The sequence below is a fragment of the Gavialis gangeticus genome, unplaced genomic scaffold, assembly GCF_001723915.1.
Source record: "Gavialis gangeticus isolate Ggan-Ray unplaced genomic scaffold, GavGan_comp1, whole genome shotgun sequence".
Lineage (NCBI taxonomy): Eukaryota > Metazoa > Chordata > Crocodylia > Gavialidae > Gavialis > Gavialis gangeticus.
In genome coordinates this window covers 82,388,160-82,395,874 of record NW_017729022.1, presented here as the reverse complement: position 1 = coordinate 82,395,874, position 7,715 = coordinate 82,388,160, and positions in this window count along the sequence as shown.

Sequence of the window (7,715 nt, the reverse complement as noted above, 5' to 3'; positions counted from 1 at the left end):
CCATTGTATATAGGGTATGAAGAAATATTTAAGGCCAGATCCTAATCAGCCTACTAGCACTTCTGGGCAATCTTATTCCATACTGCTCAAGTCCCTGAAAAAAATGTTAGCGCTAAAGGTAGGTGAGTCCTCCTCCTCTTCCTCACTTTTTGTGACTTAGTATTACAAAAGTAGATGCATTAACAGTTTTTCAGGAACTCTAATAGAGTGGAATAGGATCATGCTTAAGAGTCCAGTAGATGGAATAACATCTGACCCTCATCATATTCAACAGACCGAAAGAAGCTCTGCAAAATAATACCCTTTTATTTGGCTAATGTTGCCTGTGCTTCTGCACCTTTGACAGATGGAGAATTTGGTTCTCCTGGAAAGCAAGCAGAACTAAATAAGATTTCCTAGTTCTAAGATAGAAATGTATTCTGTCCCATTTTTTTTTTTTTTAATTTGAAGGGTCTGAAAAATTAATTTTTTTTTCATAAATTCCCTCCATTCAATCTTTTTTAGCTACTTCTAGGAATACGATGGTTTTGAGCTTCCCAAAGACACGACCTTAATTCTTTTTTCCTCAAGAACTGATGACAGAGAAAAAGATACCATAAACAGGGTCAGATGTTGAACATCTCCTACAGATGTAAACTCATATATTTTGGAAAATAAAGGTTTGATGCGGCTGTAATTGCAACCAAGGAAAAGATTCCCAACCACTCTTTTCCCCTCAGTGCTGAAGGAATTCAAACTGGTCATTTATTAGACAAGCCGGTTAGACAAACACCTGGCTGAGATGGTTTAAATGTGGATGCTCCTGCATGGGATTTGACTAGAAGTTCATTCCAGCTGCATGCTTCTGGGTTCTGTATTTAAAGGGCACAAACTTCTGTCCCATACTACAGTAGCTAGTTTCAGCAGGAAAGTACATTTTAAATGGTAGTTTACAAGTACAGAAGTACGCTGTGTTACTCCATTTAACTATATAGGAAATTTCTACCTGCTGTGCAGCATTTTTCTTCCTACTACCTGTTGTGAACTTAATACCTATGATAGTAGGTATTATGATAGTATACCATAGGTAATACTTAATACCTATGAAAGGTGCCAAACCTTATGAATGGGGTTCTGGAGAATGAAGCCCTTCAGTTACCTACAGGGTAGATAGCTGAGCAGAAGCAGCAAAAGCCTTCTTCAGGCTTTTCCACCAGTTACCATCTGGAAAAACAATAATTTGATAATTAGACATTGAGATCTAGTAGTAGACAGAACACTGGGTTGGCGTCCAGCAGACCTGGACTCTGTTCCTGGCTCTTGCTCTGAGCTGTGTTTCACCCTCCACTCTCCAGATTCCCATCAATAAAACAGAAATAAAAGCCCGTTGAGATCTATGGATAAAATACACTGCAAAATCTAAGTTCTGTTATCCAGAGGTAGTGAGGCCATTCAGTCTCAATACTATGCCAAGCTCCCTAGTGATACAAAATGGACTTTGACCACTAAATTCACATTGCAATATTATGAAAATATTGTAATGAGAAAAAAAGAAACCCAAGCTATTCCCTATTTGGGTATATAATATAGACACCATTCAGCATAAGTTGGAAAAGTGAAATTTATAATCCTAGAGAAACACCATTCTGGATTTGACATGGATTAAATGCAAGCTTTAAAATGTTAGTCTGCAAACCACCAGTAACCAGACAGCCCTTCTTTGGGGTCCTTGAAAAGAAATATTGGAGAACCCATGCTGCACAGTTAAGGAAACAGGAAAGAAAGAAGATCTACTTCAGGATCTCTTTCCCATGCAAGTAGCCTACAGAATACAAAAGTTTAAAAAAAACAGTGTATTAGATGCTGTTCCTCCATGATCAGGACATAAGCATAACACAACTCTGCTTTACCTTAGATATATCTACACAGCCCAGTGCCATGCAGGACAGGCTACCCAAATGACCTCAGGTACTGGAAGGAGTCCTGCAGTACAGAAGCTAATTTACCTTATTGTTTACAGCTAGTGTGGGTATCTCCATGTTTCATCATAATCTGCAATGCAGACATTCCCCCAGATATGCTAATGTTATTTTCTTCTCTAACTGGGAAACTTCCTTTATTAGATAGCATGCAAACTGTTCCTTTAGTAGACAGTTTTAATGAAATAATTTAAAAAGATGAAGCCAAAAACATCCCCTAACTTACTGGTCAAGGTTGACTACACAGTGAGCCGCAGTAACCACCACACCTTCTTGGATTAAACTACCACCACAGAAGTGGAAATGACCCAATTAGAGAGACATCTAGAAAGGTCACACAAATTCAAGAGGAAATAAATTATATTTGCTGCACATTTTACAAAGATCGGAGGACGTTCTCTACCCCCACCACAGCCCCATTGAAGTCACGAGTGATTAAGGAGATATAGAAAAGGAGACACTGACTGTTCTCCCTCCTATCAGACAGGTAATCCCAGGTGACTGGTATGAAGGGAAAAGCTTTCTGAACTGTAGGCTGCCCCTTGACACTGCAGTGATATTTGGGAAAAGTTGAGGCATTATTGTATCATTCGTGGTAAAGTTGTCCCAGTTTATTTGTAATTTTGTAGTTGTCATTTTAGGCACATGCACAGTTACCACGTATCTGTTATTCCTCAGAAAATCCCGTTAACTGAGTTCAATTTGATCATTTATCTGTACCCCAAAATTGCTAATTTACTTCTAAATCAAAGTCTGCCTTCCCTCCAATCCTTTCGTTATGTGAACTTAAGTCTTCAGAGTAAGATTATTTCCCAACAGAGCAAGGCTACTGACTTTGCCTGCAAAACAACCTGTATAGAGTGCTCCACTGCAGAGTTAATTCATATACTGGACTTCTTAAGCAGCAGCAGCGGATGACATTTAGGATTCCTGCAGAGGGCCAGCATGCAGTACTGCTATTAAAGGTGATTTTCTTATTACTGTAGAGGAGACTGTTTTTGTATTTCTTAGAGGCGCAAGAGTTTAGAACGGCTCATGCACTGGAAGTCATATCCAGTAGGCAGAATCCTAAAACCTCCTGCTTAGGTCCCTTCTAACCCTGGAGGTGTTCAAACTCCATAAGGACCTCACTTTTTAGGTCAAAAGTACTCCAAACATCTGCAGTTGTGTGCCTGTGTATGTCCAGATCTGTCCTAGTTTTGACAGAGCTAGCAACATTTTGATTAACTCATGTTATGCCCCATCAGGACTCAGGAACTGTGTTTTCCTTCACTCAAGTGTCCTGGGGTGCTCAGTCCAGTAGGTGTTTTCAGTGCTTACCTAACACACCAGCAAATGGCATGGGCATCCTGTGTGTGGAAGGAAGGAGCAGAGCAGCAGATAGGGCAGAGAGCAGAAAGCAGAACAGTGGATTAGGCAGAGGTAGGGGATCAGAGTGGGACTTTGGGTGGGTGCAGGGTTTAGTTTGTGGCATGTCTGCCAAAGAGTTTGGGCTTCCACTGGGCTAGTGGCTACAGCACTCTTCCAGGAAATGAAAAACCCAAGTTCTAGATCCTCCTCATCTTGAGGGGTTTTAATCTCACAGCTCCCATGAGCATCCCCTAACCACTAGAGCTATAGAGCAGGCCAAGTAGAAACATTTTTCATCCATCCTGGGGAACTAGGCCACTCTGTAGAGAGGAAGGCAGTACTCACCGTGATGTAGAGGGAGGGAAAGGACACATACCTTCATGACTCAGTAGCCTAATGGCAAGTGTTTTTCCTCAGATAAAGGAGATCAGGGGTCTGGCTCCTGCTAGGATGGTTCTTCCTGTATTTTACATTAAGCACTTGCTGAATAAGATACAGGAACAGCACTGAGAACAGGATAAGAACCAAGGAATCTCTGCTGTCAAGACCTAGCCCTAGCAATAAGAACTGGATCTTCAAATGGTATACATCAGCGTAGTCCATTGCTGTGAGAACTTATACCAGCTAAAAGATTTGATCTTAAAAGTCATAATCAGCTCGTGCTTAGCAGTGTCAGAGATTAAGAGCAAAGAGTATCTTGGGCAAGGAATCAGGTTTAAAAAGACCATTGGGATCAGTCTCATTTCCTGAGGTTTCTCTCCCCTCCCCCAACAGGAAGTTAGTGCACTCATTGCACCAACCAGCCAAGGCTGTCCTCCAGGAACAGAGTCTCTCCCTCCAACAATTCTAGAAAAAAATCCAGATGGCAGAAAACCTTCTGGACTCTTCAAGTCAATGGGACAAATTCCACATTTCAGTCCTACATGAAGGACATAAAAAAAATATTTTAGTGAAAGATCATATACAGGTGGGTGCCGTTGGATTTGATGTTCCTCTTTTGAAGACAGAGGTAATGACTCACAACCAACACTAAGTATTACATGCTGCGAGTAGCATTATGCTCTATAAATTTGACTTTTGAAATGAAGCCGGCTCCAAGGAGGAATATGGACAGTACATAGGGACAGTGTCTTGAGAACAAGTCATTACATGCTCCAATATTATGGTGCTTAATAAAGCTTCTTGATTTAGATTCCATCAAAGTGGAAATATATATATATATATATATATATATATATATATATTCATTAATTCAGCAGTTGAAGACAAAGATATAAAACTAGTATTGATCAAATGCAGCATTATGAGACAAAAGCTGTGGGATATAGTTGCCTCTAATAATTTTTCTCCTCAGAATCCAAGAAGGCCCAGCAATATAACCTTTTTATTCAATATTTGTTACCTTCAAGCTTTCAGATCTAAAGAGCCCCAAAGCCAAATCCCTAATACAGCAATCCTTGTTGAAATGCACAGAAGGGCTAACTAGCAGTTTATGACAGATTGTCTCTTTTTGGCTGAACTGAGCTGCCCTAGTGCACAAGCTTTTGCTTTAGCTCAAGATGAATTCCCAGGAGACAGAGTATTCTCTTAACCAATTTGAGCAGTAACTCTAGCTTCGAAATCTGAGGAACAAGCAGAAGGAAAATATGATTTAGAATTGAGGCTGGCCAAGGATATGTATGTTTGATTTGGTTTCAGATACTTTATTGAACTGTGGAGCTGCAATCTCATTTGTGTCTTCTGAGAGGAGAGAAGAAATCAATTCTCACCCAGCAGGAAACAATATATTCATTTCACAGGCCTGACGCACATCATCCTAGGATGTGAAATTAAAAAAAAAAGGAGTCAGTTCCACAACTAACTTTCTTCAACTGAAAGGCAACAGCATGGGCATACGCGATTTGAAAAGTGTGAGATACAAAGGAAAGAGCTATTGAACCCATACCAGGTTCCAGTTTCCCCAGGTTGGATGCTTCAGAGACCGGGAGATCTTCAGGCTTCTGGCTCCTTTGCTGAGAAGACAGCAACAATTCTTCTGCATCCCTCAGCCTGCCTGTTTCTGACCCTGAGAAGTCTGTCACTACTACATAGTTAGTTCAAGCCTAATGCAGTTCTTATCACAACAACTGACAGGGGAAAGTTCCCTACCAGCTTCATCAATGAAGCACTACAAATAACCTGAAAGCAATGCAAGCAAGTCAGTTCCCACTTAAATAGGAACCCAGGTCACTACAGCTTTATACACGGCTTTCCTTGTGATAAGGGAGGGATTCTAATCTCTTTTACACTGACATAAACCTGAAGCCAAGCCACTGGCATTGCTCCAGGTTAATGAATGGAGCAGCACACCCCAAGATGGGGTCGAAAGATCCTAGACTATTCGCAACCAGCTACCAAGCAATAGATCTCCACTCACCTTCCACTCTAACACTGCCCTGAAATTGGGATGGAATCCACCCATTTCAGACCCCATATTTATGTAGTTTCCACACACATTTGGAGGGGTGGGAGGAGGTTTCTTGTTTTGCTCACTTGTTTAGATGATTTAAAAATGTTATACCTGTTCAAACCAAGGCAAATCCTATATTTGCTCCCCCCCTCAGTCCTTTTTGGTAAGCCACATTGAGAGTCTTACAAAAGTAGAGCTCTGATAGTAAATAATTGGGACTTAGCTTCCTCAAAATGGAGGCATCCCCTCCACAGAAGTGGAGCAAATGAAGTCTCAACCCACCGAGAGTGGTGCAAATATTTTAAAACTCCATTTTAAACCAAGATCCCAGAGAGGTCTCTTCTGCTCCACTCCATTAGAGGTCACAAATTACCCACCAAAAGCTAGTCAGCACACTAGCTTTGCAAAGTTTTCTAATTAGGCTTGTTCCCTCCCCATCTGTAATTGGATCCATAGCTGGTAGGTTGGGTTTATGGACCAGGATTTCTCCTGGGTGCATATGCCTAAAGCTACAGTTGTCTTAGTGTTGTGATTGTCATGTCAGAAGCAGTGTTAAGTAAACAGGCTTTCACGGGGGACAAGATGACAAGGAATGGGCCACTCTTTTAGGTGAAGATATTAGGAAAGAGTAGCTTGTAACATAATTGAGTGGAAGGCAAGTTAGCTTACCAATTATCCTAACCACTTGTCACAGTTGCATTTTATTGCACATGCATGTGTGCGACTTGTTAATTGCTTTGAAGACCACAGCCCTTACCCAATATCATCCTTCTCTGCAGAGTTTATTATCTTTCCAAGACTTTGTTTTAGTCTCTCTCACCAATGACTACTTTTGGGAAAGCAATTCCCTTACAATCCAGTGCAGTTCTTGGGGATAGGGTGTGACATGCACAGTAGGGGAGTGCTACTATGCAGAGCCACCTGCCTCACTGTGCCAGGCCCAAAAATCTCACTTTGGGAGTCTCCCTTGGGCAGCCAGCTTCCCACTTCGTGAAGAACACCTGCAAGCCTGAAGTAACACTGCCACCACCCAGGCACTGGTCTTTGGCAGGGCTCTATGCAGCCTGAGGCACACAGAACCTGCAAACCTTGTGGATGCTTTGCCCATTGTAATGTTTCTGGGTGCTTCTTTCAGCCCAAAGTATCCCTAGATAGCATCAGGAAAAACTGAAGGAGACTAGAAAGGGAAAAAAAAGCTTTGCTGGCCAAGCAAGGGGTCCCTCCCTCCTCAGCAGCCCAACAATACAGGTTGTAACCTGACACCTTTATTGATCAGAGTTGGGGTGGGAGGGTAGAATGAGGAAGTCAGAACATACCTTGAGCAAACATGAGTCTTTTCAGAGATTGGATATGATGATCATTTTAAGACACAACTGGCCTACACAATTCCTAACTCCTGGCTGGTTTCCAGGTTTTTGCTTACAGAAAAATCACCAAGAAGCACCCTGCTTGAAGTTCAAAATACCCACTGGAAGGGAGAGAGGGCTCCCCACCTCCCCCTAGGAATTTTATCTGGTCAGGTCACCTGATTGACGAACCTGAACCAAGAAGAAAGCAAGAAGAGATAGGGGTCACCTGGGCTGACCCAAGTGAGGGGCAGAGAGCGAGGGAGGGGATTTCTTCACACTGGGCAGAGAGAGATTCAACACTATTTTAACTAATAGAGGATAACCTACAGGAAGCTAGAAAGACAGCTGCAATATCTCCTTTCAGTGGTGCCTTGCTCGGCTCTTTTTTAGGTTACCAATTAAAGCAAGCTTAATAGACTCACCTATCACTAAACAATGACAAAATATGAGAGAAAGCATGGGAAAATTTTTGAGAGGCAAAGCCCGCAGCATGGCCTTTTCTATGTGGTGGTTACATAGTAGTCTATCTGGCCTTTGGTGACACGTGTTGGCCTTTAAGATACAGTGGGGTCTGCTCATCAAGAGGCTAAAGAGTGGGACGTGCTGAGT